The sequence below is a fragment of the Pseudorasbora parva genome, chromosome 17 (genome assembly GCF_024679245.1).
Source record: "Pseudorasbora parva isolate DD20220531a chromosome 17, ASM2467924v1, whole genome shotgun sequence".
Classification (NCBI taxonomy): domain Eukaryota; kingdom Metazoa; phylum Chordata; class Actinopteri; order Cypriniformes; family Gobionidae; genus Pseudorasbora; species Pseudorasbora parva.
The window spans coordinates 17883595-17900477 of NC_090188.1; the positions used below are offsets into that span (position 1 = coordinate 17883595).

A 16883-nucleotide genomic window follows, 5' to 3' on the forward strand; every position below is an offset into this window, starting at 1 on the left:
GTGTGGCTTTCCTAATCAAGTCCAGTCAGTATAACCAAACACAACTGGACTCAAATAAAGCTGTGGAACCATCTCAAGGATGATCAGAAGAAATTGACAGCACCTGAGTTAAATATATGAGTGGCACAGCAAAGGGTCTGAATACTTAAGACCATGTGACATTTCAGTTGTTCCTTTTTAATAAATCTGCAAAAATACTGTTTCTCTACCAATGCTGGGTGTACTTAATGAGAGAAAAAAAAATGAACTGAAATTATTTTAGCAAATGGCTGCAATATAACAGAGTGAAACATTTTAGGGGGTCTGAATACTTTTTTTATTGAACATCACATTTTTCAAAGATTCTCATACGATTACTCTGAAGATTCAGTCGCTCTGAAGCCCAATTTTTACTTTTTTCATTTTCAATTTGTTATTTTTACATGTTGAGTGTACACAGCAGCTACGTCGTAGGCTGTGTGTACGACATACCCTGATGTGCACCTTGAAAACTGTAACAACACGTCAACTCTACGTGAACCGCCAGCACTGTGATTGGTCTGCCAGAACCACTCCCTTAGGGATACACATGCTCCCTCTGCAAGTGCAAATGCAACTGCATGTCAGACAAGGACGTAGAATCATAAATAGAAAACGATGTGTAGCCCATGCGGCCATAGAGCCACAGGACCAACGCAGAACTATAAATCAGCCTTAAAGTTATGAATAAGCTGCTGTGTTCCAAAACAATGAAAACAATTTGCATTTAGGTGACATAAGCATTCCAAACTTACAGTCTCTCACTTCCATTATGAATCACAGATTTTGATGCCATCATCGTAGCTCTCTAGAATCTAAATCCCACCCCTTACGCTGCTGAAGTTGCAGCTAAAAACAGTCAGTTGTTCACACATTTACTAATTTTTACATGGTGAAAGGCACAGCACACTATATATGCGATAGGAAACGATTGAGTGTAAAATCAGTTGAGGCGAATGAAGTCTGGATTCACGTTAGTTTCATGCATCTCGGCAGCGCGCACACACACACCAATGACTCTGGTCTAAAGTTAGACTACAGACACGAGAGCGCAGCGCGGATCATATGCACGAGTCGGTGCAGACAAACAAACATTTTACCCATTTGAATTTTGCATTTCAAGGCGATACGGAGGAGGAAACTGGCTTTACCAAACAGAAAGGCTCTAGTAGACAAACTGACACGGTATATTAAGAAAAAGCAAAGGGGAAGAGCTGCTAACAGCTGGATCCGTCTCAGGGGAAAATACGTCAACACATTGAATAATGCAACACGTTTCAAGGCACCTCAGTGCCTTTAAGCCTTTCCGAAAGCCTACTCTGCTCTGATTGGTCAAATGCCCCAGTCTGTTTTGATTGGTCTACCGCTTACAGCGCATGACAAAAACAAAATGCTCATTTCCATAATTCAAGTTCAGCTCCAGAGGCTTCCTAAAGCTCATCCTTTGCAAGCGTTTACAAAAGACTATTTGCTATTGAGGCAAGGGCGGGTCAAAGTAGACTTTCGCAGGCAGCCAATGAAGAACATTTTATCAGAAACGAGTAATTACAATCCCTTTAATTCTCAAAAAAGTCGGTTTTTGACCAAATGGCTTTAGTAAATGCGAATAACGGGAGAACTTTTGGTAGAATTTTTGCCAAATTCATTCTTTTTTTTTTGGGACACGAGAGAAATTCATATCGAATTTTACATTCACAAGAGCTACATTACACAATGCATTAAAGGTAATCTCTGTAAAAGCACAATTGGGGCACTTTGAAATATTTTTGTGTAAGTTTACCAAGTAAACAGACAGACAATAGTGTGAACCTGTGTGAACCAATTCATACAAGGTTACAATAAACAAACACTTTCTTTTTATCTTAATGACAGAAACATTTTAAAAATAAACATTCTGTTTAAGTGTCGCTGAGCTGTTCTCCTTTTGGTTGAAATGATAAGCCGTTAAAAGGGAGTTAATGTCAGGAGTTAAGCAAACAAGCTACAATAGCATTTTAACTTAGTTTATGCCAAGTTAACAATAGCTTTTGAAACTAGTGATCTTAGCATTTTAACTTAACATTCTTTACCACAACGCTTAAGTTCTAGTCTAAGGGTGCGTTCACACTTGTAGTTCGGTTAGTTTGGTTCGTTTGGTCCGGACCAAAAAACAAAAACAAAACATAATAGTCCTGATCCGCTTAGCGTTCACACGGGCATTTTTAACAGCGAACCTAAAGTTACCGAACCAAAGGCACAGGGAGACGGTCACAACCTGATTGGTCGGCTTATATGACGTAGGAGCTCGTTTACCGAACATTCAAAACAATGCTGTGTGCGGATTACACGCGCGGGCATTTTATGCGTGTACATATGGCATTATTTTTTACCAGAGAACTCATGAAGAGCTCATGAAATGTTCAAAACAACGCTGTGTGCTGGATTAAACGCGATCATTTTATGCGTGTACATGTGGCATTAGTTTTACCCGCTGAGAACTCATGAAGAGCTCATAAAATTTTCAAAACATTCAAAACAGCAGCAGGATTTCCTCCGTTGTGCAGAAAAGAGACGGCGCGCGCCGTTCGTCTGTACCTGCTAATAATGGGCAACACAGGAACTTTGATGAGAAGAGCCAGGTATGCTTTTTGTGTGTTTTTTCTAGCATTTTTGAAACATGCTCGTCTGACCAAATATTGATTAGGCACTTCCTCGTTGCTCCACGTTTGCCCTCTAACGTTAAAGTAACTCATTTTGGATACACCGATCTTTCCGCGTCGTCAAATCAGCTGCATTATGCGTCGCATCTTGTGACATTATACGTCCGGTTTTTGGTCCGTTTACATGTCTTTGGTCCGTGTTGCGTTCATATATCAATCGAACCGCACCAGAGTTCGTTTGGAAGCGGACCGAGACCCATCTTTTTAGCGGCCTCGGTCCGCTTGTTTGGTGCGCACCAGGGTTCGTTACAATATCATTATTATTTTTTATTAATTATCATTAAATATCATTACAAACAAAATTACGAATCACTCACTAATTACCTAACTGAGCAAATCTTCATTTTGAAACTATGACCTGGTTATGGTTAGAGCACGAGGAAACAGGCTGGGTTCTGCTCAATAATAAATTAAAGGTGACGAGACGATAGAAACAATGACAATGTTGTCGTAAGTTCCAGGTACTTTTAATGTACTGTAACATTTTTATATTCAATAGTTTTATTTAATGGCTTCAGTGGAACGTGGGCAGATTTTTTAATGAGAAAAGGGCCTCAAAATAAACCCCTTTAGGATCAGACTCAATTTTTCTCCAGCACTTATCCTTGCAGTTCAGTGCATGAGGGTCGTTTTTCACGAACATAACTCTATATTGTGAGCCAAATAGCAGGCAGTGTCAAACAACAGCAATGATAAATCCCTTAATAGTATGTTTTATATTGTGCCTGTAAAAAGGAATGTGCTTTGTCCACAAAAAGACCTTCGGCAGTGAAACAAGAGCCGTTGTTCTTCTGCAGCTGCAGCTGTAAGATGCCACTGTATTGTTGACAAGAACCAAAACTGCACAAACTGAGAATACAAATGTTCTGGAGTCGGTTTTCTCATCCTCTCACGCTTTGTTCTGAATTGTGGGGGAGGAAGCGGGAGAAATAAGCCAGGTATATCTTTCAACTTCCTTTATGTTTGTTCTCTCCAGATCATACAACATGACCCCAGTGAGATCTTGGGTAAACTTGAACACAAACGGTCCAATATCAACAGTATTACATCAGACTGCATCATATATCAGACTTTGGTCACGACTTACAGCATTGCCCTTTTTCCCCCAATCATGTCACATTCTGACATCCTCATTGACTCACGAAATTGAAATGGTACTGCATAAACCCAAGCAAGCTCTTAAAAAAAAAAAAATTCTATAAAAGTTGTCATGGCTGAGTGAAAGAGGGACTTGCGTTCTCTAAAGCATTTTTTTTACACTTCAATTTAAAGGTTCCAAAAGGGGGTTTTCTCAGTGATGCCATGGAAGAAAGATTTTTGGTTCCCCAAAGCACCATTCAGAGATCTATAAGAACCCTTATCCACAAGGTAAAATAACCTTTTGTGGGATGGAAAGGTTTAATGAAATGTTATTCATGGAACCATCATGCATGGAATCTTCATGGAACAATCAATGCCAATGAAAAACCTTTATTTTACTAAACTACTCCTAAACTATACTTGATATCACCATACTTCTCCAGTTGATAACTTAAATTAACAATCGGAAAATAGTTTGAAATAAGGATGTTTTAGAAATTAAATGTTTCAATATGGAAATGAATTATTTAATTAATTATGCAGTAATTAGCATACATTTTCAAAACACAAAATCTGAACATTAGATAAAGCCAGTTTCAAAATTATTTTCATTTTGTTGACAGAGTCAAAGGCTTTTACAGTAAGGATTTGAATCCCTCTGAAACCTTCAGAATACAGATAGCACTGTCTACAACGGACGCGGCCGTTGACACGTCGCGTCGTGCAGCAACAGATAAAGCTGTCTACAATGGACAAGACAAAGCATCTGTTAGAAATCCATTTGTCTTTCCTTTGAGAAGTATTGCGAGTGCTTGGAGGAGTACATCATAAACAGAGTGAGGCATCAGTTTACTGATTATAATGGGTTCTGTTGTCTTTTGTTGCACCGCTCGCGTCTGGTGTAGACACGGTGCAAGAATAAACCTAGAAAGTTGAGATTGCTGCCTCAATATATGGAGACTCATTCACAACAGCCTTTAAAGATATGTATTGTAACTGAAATGGTAACCTAAGTGTAATAAAATAAACACTTAAATATGTATTTTGGATGTTTTATTTCCACTATTTTGAAAGAAAAGAAGCCATGGAAGCAAAATAGCGAAGGGTTTTGCCTGTAGTGTCTTGCTTGCTTTAAAAAGTCATTTAGAGTATTTATAAATCACACTAATCGTTCAAAGACATGAAAAATAATGAAAGAAATCTCTCCTAATTTCAGCAACAAACGAAAAATCATGCTGTGCGCACCCAGCTTAGGACTGACCAACGGGCACGGCTGACGTTCGAGGGCAAAACCTGTGCAGAACAAACTGTGAGAAGTCACGCTCGAGTGCAAGCAGAGCTAAGGACATTCAATGAGACAATTGTGCAGCCTTGAGCCCTCTGCTGTGTTTGTCCACTGCCCAGGTCTCTGAGGTGTGAGAGGAACTGGAGGTCTGACATGCACTGCCCTCAAACTGGCACAATCAGGTCACTGGCAGAAGAAAGATAAACAGAACAAAACATCTGACAATATTGTATATTTAGTGCAATATCGGTCTTCCCTATCCTTTAAAGAAATTTTTTTTTTTTGACATTTTTGCAGCTCATGAATACAAATCATTACATGAATTTTTTCACGAGTTTGTCGACCAGTAAAAATTAAGTGTTTATACGGTAAAAAAAAAAGCAAACCCAAATGAAAAAAAAACTTTGCTCATTTTCTTTATATTTTTATGCATTGATATACCGCCAAAGCTCTAGTAAAGTATATCGTACACATTTGTGCTTCAAGACAAAAAAACTGTAGGTTAAATGCCTGTTGAATAACCTACAGCTCTGCTCCCGAAACTACTAATTAAAACAAAACTACTACTTTACTTAAACAAATTTCTCATCTCTATGCCAGAGTAGTTGATGTTGGAGGCTTACATTCATGAAAGGAGCTGGTGCAAAGAAAAAAAATGTAAATGTAGCTCACGCTCATCTCAAGGAGATTTGAGAGAAACTGATGGACTAGGTACAAAAGCACTCATGAAACCAGTTTGCAACTCAAGCGTTGACTGCTGACTGGAAGCTCAGGGGCTAGCTGATCATAATTACAGTTCTTGAGATGAAACCCGAGGACGTGTAATGACAGACAGGCCAGGCCACAAATTGTTCACTCTAAAGTTCCCACAGTGCTGCTGAATCTGCCGTGACAATGCTGGAAGCACCTTAACCTTTCAAGTTTGCACATTTGTGTGGTATCTCTCTTTTTTACTATAAACTAGCACGTACAATTTAACTTGGAAAAATTGGTGGCGGGAGCCTCGTGGGCAGCGCGCCAACATATAGCATTGTTGCGCTCGGGGTGACCCGAAAATTGAGTGCCGGCTTGCAGACCTTTGCCAAATTTTCAGCATCATTAATCCAGTCTTCATAAGTCTTCAGAAATCATTGTAATATATTATTATCAGATTTTCATTTCAAGAAACATTTCTTATTATCATAAATGTAAAAATAAAAGCCTGTGTGCGTGTCTACTCAAAAAAATAACTCATTGGACAAACTCAATTTAATTGAGGGCAGGTTCTAATAAATATATGTAGCTCCAACTCATAAAAATCTAATTCATGCAATGAAATGTTATTGAGTTGGTCCAACTAAATGTAATCAACTACAGTTTAAATTATATTTATATACTTAACATTACTTTTTTGAACATGTCAAACTTTTCAAATTAGGAAAAGGATAGTGTAACTCCTGACATTATCATAGATCTCTGAGTGCCCGCAGCCTAAGCCCAGGCGCCACTCTTCTGCATAATGGTAATCACAGAATTCAAAACCATTACAGGAACTCCTCTAAATGTCCAACATAACTGAACATTGAACACTAACATTAAAGGGTTAGTTCACCCAAACATTCTGTCATTAATTACTTACCCTAATGTCGTTGGACACCTAAGACCTCTATTCATCTTTAAACACACAAAGTCTGTGTTTATTTTTTTTTAAAGTCATTTATTTTTTGGGGGGGCTGGGGGGAAGAGATATTCGAATATATTCGAATACATTGCTTGATATTTGATATCCGTTCAAATTATATATATTTTTTAAATGACAGCCCTACTGACCAGTTAGTTATGTCAACACAAATTAATTAAGTAAACTTCAGTTTCAAAGGTTGATTGAACAATTAAATTGTGTCAAAATTAGATATGTTTAAGTAAAGTGAACAATTTAAATGTCATATCTACGAAGGGTCTGAATAATTTTTTTGAGTGTGTGTGCGTGAGTGATATCAGGACGTGTATCATGACATGGTAATGTCCTCATATTTCACCCTCTCCTTATAATACCCATGTCATACCCATTTCCCCATTTTTCAAAATGCTTACCATACATGAGTTTTTTTGAGAAAGTAAAAATGCAGAATGTTTCCTGTATATGGAATGTCCCCACGTTTCACAAAAACGTGTGTGTCTGTGTGTGTGTGTGTAACTGGCAGGGCCTGTTAAAGTCCTGGTTAGGCCAGTAAAAGTCCTGGTTGGGCCAGTTGAAAAGTCCCGATTGTGAAACCAGAGTTTCAGACAGATAAGCCTTTGAAACGCTCAGCTTTATTGTTCAGTCACAAGACTCCCATTGATGGCTGGGGACGTGACAATGATTTCGCTCAATAACATCTGTGAACCATGATAGGTTTGACAAAAGCATTCTTGTTGCAAAATTCGGAATAGCTGACCGGTGGCAACTGAGCTATAAACAACATGTGACAGCAGACATGATCTATCAGATCAGAGATGATGAAATTGCGCACGGCAACGAAAAGTTGGGTGGGGTGGGAGCAAAAAATATCCATTAGCGCTCAAAATGGGGATTGTGGGAATAATTTGGGTCAATGATTCAGATGTGTTGCCAGTACATCCCATTTTAATTTCCATTGATTGCCCCTGACATGTCAAAACAAGACATTACACATTTAACTGCCTGGTTGCCTGTCATTTCTTTTGATGGGGTGGGAATGAGTAATTTTGTAGTCAAGAACACACAAAAATAAAGTTATATACTATTTATAATATATATAAAATACACTAATGTGAAGATAATTATTATTGTGATATATAATTTACATTTAAAGTGATTATTCAGTATTTAATTATTTTTTTTGACATACATGCACATACATACATACATACATACATACAAGCAAGCATTCTTAAAGGGTTAGTTCTCCCAAAAATGAAACGTCTGTCATTAATGATATTTTATATTTAGTCAGAGAGCGTATGCAAGTGTATGCACACTATACTGTCCATGTCTAGAAATGTAATAGATGTTTATGAATCAGCATATTGATTCATGATTCGGATTGCATGTCAAACTGCTGAAATCATGTGACATTGGCGATCTGAATGATGAACCGATATGCTGAATCACAACCGTTTGAATCTTTATTTGAGGATTGAAAACAAACACAGAAAAGAAGACAATGCTGAATAAAGTCGTAGTTTTTGTTATTTTCGAACCAAAATGTATTTTCAATGCTTCAATAAATTCTAATGAACTAACTGATGTCACATATGGATCACTTTGATGATGTTTTTATTCCCTTTGTGGACATGGACAGTATAGTGTGCATACACTTGCGCTGTCGGACTAAACATAAAATATCTTAAACTGTTCTGAAGATGAACAGCGGTCTTACGGGTGTGGACATTAAGGAGAGTCATTAATTGCATCATTTTCATTTTTGGGTGAACTAACCCTTTAATGATCTGTATTAATTTAACATTGCATTACTGTATAACTTTAGAACATTAAGCAACACATGCAGGGTTCTTAACAAAAACTTGTCCACGTATGGACAGGAGCAGACAGAAACGTGCAAAAGCCCCATGCGGTGCCCGAGATTCCTTTTGACTGGATCCTTCAAGCAGCATGATATGAGATGCTCGCTCACACAATAAAAAGGCAGTCATGTTTAATTAGTCTCCCTATGCCTTGAATGCCAAACAGGTCCTCGGGGTAAAAAGAAATCCTGCCACCGCTTCAAATGGAGACGGTGATAGCATGTGATAAGTTGCAGAAAAGACGGCAAAGCGCGAATGCACTTCAGGCTGAGGAGTCGCTTGTGCAGTAATTTAATGTCACACTTCAACTTTCTCACCAATGAGGGAGAGAAAGCGGTCTTGCATTTTGCAACAGGGGAGCGCGGGGTAAGATGGGTGAGTGGGTGTTGCTACATGTGCTCATTTCTTTGTCATGTGACTAAGTTTGAGTTCAGTGAGAGTTGTTTTTTTTTTTAAGAAATTAAAATCGTTGTTTATTTAGCAAGGACACATTAAATTGATGACAAGTTAAATATTTATTAAAAAAAGATTATTCTATTCCAGATGAATAAAAAATATTGAGCAGAACAAATATTTTTCTGCATTGATAGTAATAAGAAATGTTTCCTAGCAATCACGCTGAAATAAATAAATCCAATAAAACCCCAACCAAATTTAACCCCCTTTAATAAAATCTGCTTTCCGTGAATAAATGATAGCTGGGCAAAGAAAGGTTCTTACACTGCCTCATACAGATATGCAACAAATGCCCCCAAAAACCATTTAACATTTTCTTATTTTTTTTAACTTAATAATTATACTTTGGGTTTGTTTTTTAAGAGTACAGTCCATGCAATGGTGCACTGGATGAATTCGTTCCACAAAAGTTTTATGACTCGCAAAGAGAAACACAAACTACAAATATATTGCCAAACAAACACATACGTCGCCCAAATTAGAGATTCCTGAATTTAATCTCATTTCAGTTAAAATTAGTGGAGAATCTCATTTTTCTGTGAGTGAGTGCCCGTGCACATGGCAATGTAATTAGTAAATGGGTTTTTTTTGTGGCAATTTTTAATCAAATTAAACTATTAAAGGTTAAAAATTGGCACATCTTATTCTTACTCCACTCTCTACTAAATATAGACACCAGGGTTTGGAGAAACTGTGACTGTTCAAGACAAAAAATAAAATAAATAAAATCACTGCCAAACATTGAAACACTACATTAAAGCCTGACAACCCAAACAATGCCAAACCCAGTGAGGGAGGGCAGACAGCTGAAAAGACAGGCTAAACATCCCCACTTTCCCCTGTCATGCTGTGGGCAAGGGCATGACCCAGACTGACAAAAACGCAGTGTTCATAAATAATAGTTCTGCATAATGGCCTTTGAGATCAAAAGCATGTTCCATTAACAAATCTCTCATTTCCAGCTCCAGATATACCGTAATTTCTACAATATTTAGTTCCAGTTCTCCATTATTATTGGCCAAGCTGCGTTCAAAGACTGGTGATGTTTAGTATAGCAGCAATGGGAGATTTCAACCTTTAGATCATTTTACTTGTCCTTGTTAGTGACATTCCAATTTTGCCTACATATATTATTTTTGTTTAAGCTTCACAGATTTCCCCAATGGCGAGTTTTAGATGTCTAAAAGCACTGCCGTCCGGGCAGAAAGGGTTAAAACAAGTTGCTTGCTTTTGTTTTATTCTTGTTAACTCTACTGTTAGATTAAAGGATGATTACCTCATTCGCCAGGAAAGAGGCACCCATTCTCCAAGCCTTCGTGATGGGGAAACTGTATGCTAAAAATACATTCTTCCCATACATGGAAAAACCTTTGAGGGGTTCTGAGCAGAGTTTCTCAATTTTCTGCATAAAAAAACTTTAACTGAGAAACACTTCCTATGGTTTCCTATTGCAGACAACAACTGGTTCTTATTGTGATAATGCAATAAAAATAAAAAATCCGAGGCTGAACCTGGAAGCCTTGCTCATCTCAAGCAAAGCCAAAAATATCCACAACCCTCCCCTCCGTGTTAAGCGCCACATCTAACTTCAACAGTTACCATTTCTGGACCGATATTTTAAATCTATGACTTAAGGGAAGAAAATTGTAAAACAAGTTGAAACCTGAGGAAGTATGTGGCGAGTTTTGCACATGGACACAGGTGGTTCTTTCCGTCGATGTCGGCAGTCAACAAACAGCTTAATGTACAACAGGAGTTTAGTGTTAGGAATATCCTGCACGTTCATCGAAAGTTTAAGCTAAACCTGCCATTAAAAGCACTACAACAGTGTGGTACATACTGTACTTCAATAATTCAGAACTCCACACAACTCGAATGGAAGCTAATCTTCTCACCATTCAGCCTAAATATCACTTTCACTTAATCAGATTGAGTTAAAGCCGAGTTTCCAAGACCAACATGGAGAACACAATGAGTTTGCAGGAATCCATACAACATGCCTTGAAAGCTTCTTGACCCAAAACTTATAACATCATTCAAACCTAATTATTTAGTGAAATGTACCGACTCTTTTTTTTCTTCGGCTTGGCCTTTGTTTATAGCTTGCTAATCAGAATAAATAAGAAGTGTCAATCATTTAGTTATTGTGCAACAATGTTTTACATGAAAACAATAAAAATGGATTAATATGGATAAACTACAATGGCTAGGGAGTGGGGACTGCCAAATTTACTGTCAAAACAACGTCCCATAAATCGAAAGGAGAAAGAATATTTTTATGTGAAGCAGCCTCTCTACCATAAAAGCTTGTTATAAAGAAACAGCTTGACCGTGCTGATATTAAAAATTTTAATATGGCTGGCTGAATGAATGAACGTTGTAGTGCGCCTCCTATCCTATGAATTACGATAAACTTTGGGCTTTGGTACATTTGATTTGAAAAAGTGTCCAATTTATTCTGTCCATTTTATTACGAAAATGCAAACGCATTATACATATAAAAAATAAAAGTTAAAAAAAAGTGTTAATTTTATCCTTCAATATTACAGTATAATGTAATACCTCCCATGCATAGTTTATAGCATTAGTGTTTTCTTTCTTTGGGAAACCTGCCATGTACTGTACTTGATACACACAGTCATCAATACTTAAACTGTCAATACCAAGAGCAGATTTTTGAATGTCAGAGTCAGACCATAAACACTGTCAATGGACAATCTAATACGGAAATGACCTGAAATGTAAAAAATCACAAACTTGTATGAAATAGAAAGTTTACAATTATAAATGTTATAAATAACAAATGGTAGTGCCAAAAAAGAAGACATTTCAGCAGCTTTGCTAACGTCCTGCACTTTGCAACAGTAACTATACAGCAGATTTCTATTGTGGAATACAGAAAAGCTTGGCATTTTGGTGATGACATCATCGTTTAGCATGCAGACAGTGTTTGAGTACTCCGGTTTCAGAGAAATTTTAGTTCCATGGCATGTTAAGCAATGTTAAGCCGTTTCCTTATCATGAGCTTCTATGTGGAAGGAAATGCTTCACGCAAAAACAGTAATTCTTCATGGCTTACGGTTTCATTCTTTTGTCAGTAATGTTTCTTATAAGTAATGTTTAAAAGAACTGTGGATCTCCTTAGTGATTGCTTTAGTACATTAAGCCACAGTGAGTGTGTTTCACTTTAAGTGGAGATAAACAAATAAAATCTTATCAAAGAAAGTCCATTATGAATCCCTACAGCTTTACAGAAACTTTAAAGAGTAGGTCCTAGTTTTCAGTGTTCACTGCCTGATGATACCTAGAGATCACAATATATTAATACAATTTTATAGATAAACTAACATGCATGCATACATACATATTTTTTTAAATATATATTAAATCAGTGACTGTTTCAATATTACCCATGCAATATTAAAAGTACATTCATATAGGTTTTTTTTATTTTATTATGTTGCATCTTATCTACAAGATATACATCTTTATATACATTTTCCAAAAATACTTTCATTCATTAACTATGCAAGAACAGTGATTATCAACCAATCGTTTTAATCAAAATGGACAAATACAAGCCGACTGATTAGCCTGGCCAATATGTTGTTCTATTACTAGTGACAGGTTACATTACTCTGCAACCAGTAATAGACTCATCTACGATGATTACTTAATGCCCTAAGGGTGTCATGTAAAGAACAACCATAAGAGATTCTGTAAAACTCCAAAAACATTCCTTGACATAATTGGTACACAAGAAACACCTAAAAAGCAAGATCATATGTTCAGCTAATCTGTTGTCGATTATCGGCTTCCATTCAATATCTGTATTGAATATCAATATTCAATATCTGACAGCATGGAATTCAGTTTCTCTCCACAAAGTAATTTGTCTTCAAATAACATCCCCTGATAATAAATCAGTATATGGCGCAAACATAACAGCCTCCAACTGAACTGAGCTATTTGTCCATTCCTAAACAATTATTTGCAAGTCAAATCAGGGACAGCAATTATTCTGCATTTTTTCGAAAGTGAATAATCAAATTTGGTTATAATAGAAAAACTCATGACTAGCTCCAAGGATTTTAGTTTTTTTAAAATCTTTATCTAAATATGTGGCAAAAACACGTTGAACTGAAAGGCTAAATGTTGTCCTTGGCCTGATGGTGTTTGAGCGCGGTCGAATTAGGGAGGCAGTTAGCTCTCTCACACCGAAGTTATGTCATGCATTTCACCCTACACTGAAAAAAGGTTTTCAAGCAGTACTTCATCCAATTAATAATTTATCTTTCAATTCAATTCACTATTATTTGTTTTATTTTTCAAGTAATTTTTTTTTAGTTCAAAACTTTGCTAAACCTAAATACTTTTCATTAAGAGTTCAACTAAGAAATATTTGTTTTGACGAATGTAAAGTTTTAAGGTTACACTCAGGCCCGCGCATGCGCATTAAACACAGATCTCGACCAGTTATCCGGCCGCGCTGTTCAAATCTACGATCGCAGAGCACTTCACTTTCCTGCTCCTGCAGACCTTCAACAGAGAAAACCAAGTTTCATCGTGGATAAACTCTGGTAAGTTAAACAACCATTTATTATGTGATGCTGTATTTAGTAGTTTGTTAATTGTATGCCAGACATTATGTAGCAGCTCTAACGTTACTGACTTTTCTCTTGGTTAAATTGTTAACTTGGTGTCAGGTAACGTTAACGTTAGGGCCTATAGTTCCTCAGTTTACATTAACTATAGTTAACGTAATTTACCATGTCGACGTTAATCATTGCCTGACCGATTGCTAAAGGGAACATAAGTAAGAAAATCATCAAATTTTACCATGGTAAACGTGAACGTTTAAGCGTTGAATTGAATATATCTTATGACAGCGCCATTTTTCACTCTGTTGAACGACTCTCCAGTCACTCATTAATATTTTTTTAAGCTTCATAAAATACTTTGGAATGATTATAAAAATAAATTCTTGATGTTTTAACGTTGTCTGTTCATGTAGACATTTTGTACGGCGCTTGCCTACATAACGTTAACGTTAGTAATGGCGCTGGAGACCAGACCACATGTCTGATGGCGATCAATTTCGAATAATTCGCGATCTTGCTCCTTACTCTACTTTAAGGTGAGACAGAGTATTAAATATTCCTTGCACTTTTTTTTACTGAAACTAAATATATTTTAATTTTACAGCTGATAGAACACTGGTGTGAATATGGCGTAATTATATTTACACAAAATACATATACATAACGTTATATACATATATTACACACACACACACACACACACACACACACACACACACACACACACACACACACACACACACACAAGGGTATAAATACTTCGGACATGTAAATATGTCATTCACTTGTCAGGGTAAAATATGTGCTTGTCTGGAAAAAAATACTATTTTTTTGTGTTCTGAAGCAATCAGCTTGGACATATTTAAATCTGCATATTTGTGATATTTCCACCTTTTTTTAAAGGGCATTTTACCTAATCTTATTAAATAAGATTTTTCTATGTTTAAATTTATAATTAAAATATAAAAACTAGAATAAGACACTATAGGGTTGTTACAAATCAAATTACATTTTTATTATTATTATCCACTATCAATTGCCACTTAAAATAAATTCAGAATCATTCTTATATTTTGGTGATTCCCTAGTTATTTTTTGTTATTGACCTATTTATCAGCTTGTCCGGTCCGGCAAGTTAAATTCTTTCACTTGCCCTTAAAGAAATCCAGTTGCCCCAGACAAGCATTTATGTTAAGCCCTGAACACACACACAATGAATGGGTCGACTGAACCAGTTATATACATCTTTACTATCTTTGCAGGATACTGACACTGCTACAAAGAGGGAGATTGTACTTAAATGTCTCGTCCTTAACATGGGAGAAGCAGTGGAGGACCTCATCAAAGATTTCCTGGTAAGGCAAGGTTACTTTAGAAATGTAAAAATGCTAGCTAAGGCTGTCCACTTTAAAGTTAGCTGTCAGACTGTTCAGATGTATGTCTGAAAACAGTCTGAACGCTAATTTCTTATAGAAAAAGCAATTCCTTTTGCAAGTCCCATGTGCTGGTAAATTTTTGTGACTGTTAAAGGGGTGGTTGATGTATGATTTTACTTTTTTATTTTTATTTAGTTGTGTAATGTTGCTGTTTGAGCATAAACCAAATCTGCAATGTTTGTTTTAAGATAGTGTTTATTAAAGGGATAGGTCATCAAAAATTTAAATTTGGTGTTTATCTGCTTACCCCCAGGGCATCAGAGATATTGGTGACTTTGTTTCTTCAGTAGAACATAAATTACATTTTTTTTTTTTAACTCCAACTGTTTCAGTGTGTCATTCTTTTAATGCATGCTAATGGGGTGTAATTCTATGAGAGTAAAATATAAAAACATGCACCAACAACTTCATAATAAACCGTGCAACTCATAATACCTCAAATACAACACCATGTCCAACAGCCGTGAGTGTGCCATCTCTTCCACTGGGTGAGGTCAAAATACACAATATGGTTTATCTCAATGGGATACAAGCGGCGGAAGTCTCGCCCGTATTTCTACACCATATCGTGTACATTTGACCTCGGTGAACAATGTGAACGATGGAGTACATAGTGTTGTATTTGAGGTAAAAAATATATAAATACTGTTCAGTTTCTCACACAAACCAATCATTTTGTGTCTTAAGACATCGTTTCGTCATGAGCCGCAGGGTTTTAGAACCAAATACATGTTTGTGTCTGATTATTTTGACTCTAGTCCAGTTATAAAGAATATAACCACCCCCCTATATTATTTTCCAGGTTTCGGAGAAGGAAGGGGCTGAACAAATTCTCCAATAGGAAACCATGGCCATCTTCGTCATCAGAGATGCACAAGCTGTACCCAAAGACATTGGCATCATACTCGAGGGACAAGAGGTTCTGAGCAAGTTTGCATCAGTCGCAAATGCTGTTTCCATTCTCCTGGGCCTCCTTTATTCTCTCAATCTAGAGTATCCCAAGAGTTTGAAACTGACATTTGAATATATCCAGAAAGTCATCATGGAGCTAGACCCAAAAGGCATGTCCAACAAAGTGAGGAGGCTCTATGACCAGCTCTACAATTGAGCTTAATGAGGGGCTCCCAGTTTAAACCTGCAAGTTGCAGTACTACGTTCTGCAGCATTCTAAAAGCTGCTTGTTTACGAGACGGGACTTTTTAATTCCTGACTTAAACAATATTTGTTTTTACAGTTGGATAACATTTGTAGCCTAAAATACAATGAGAATTGAGATAGTGAGATGCTTTATAAAGCTTGCATTTCCCTAATTCACTGCATTGTTCTCAATTTAAGGCTGTTTTCTTAGGGCAATGTTTGCCTACAAATCTGACCCTTAAATACTTTTGTGGATGTGAAAGTAAAAGTTAATAAATATAGATGCCTTAAATTATTGATGTGTTTTTGATTCATTTTAATAAGAATAACGGGAAAAAATGTTTGATTAAAACTATATTTTTATTTGTTTAAATTTATTTTTATTTGTTTAAATATATTCTATTAACTCAAATGAGAAATACTTGTTTAATTAAATCTATATCTATTTGATTGGATAAAGCAAATAATTTCTAATACATATTTCTTAAATGAGAAAACAACTGTTTAATTAAATCTATATATTTTTGTTTAGATCAAAAATCTAATTTAAATTAATTAACTTTCTTCAACAAGAAAATTATACTTTGTGCCAAATTATATAAATTAGCTTTTAAAGACATAGAAAATATTGTTTAGGGCAAGTAAT

At 36.3% G+C, this 16883-nt stretch overlaps 1 protein-coding gene and 1 long non-coding RNA gene across 3 annotated transcripts in view; one reads left to right on the forward strand and one right to left on the reverse strand.

The window, feature by feature from the left end:
* galnt2 (UDP-N-acetyl-alpha-D-galactosamine:polypeptide N-acetylgalactosaminyltransferase 2) overlaps nucleotides 1-16883 on the reverse strand; it is a 93207-nt gene that overhangs the window by 52219 nt on the left and 24105 nt on the right. The gene's annotated exons all lie outside the window — the stretch shown is intronic.
* On the forward strand, nucleotides 13443-15924 carry LOC137045715 (uncharacterized). The gene is made up of 3 exons (XR_010898831.1): nucleotides 13443-13643; nucleotides 14927-15019; nucleotides 15903-15924. It is a non-coding gene; the product is annotated as an uncharacterized lncRNA (long non-coding RNA).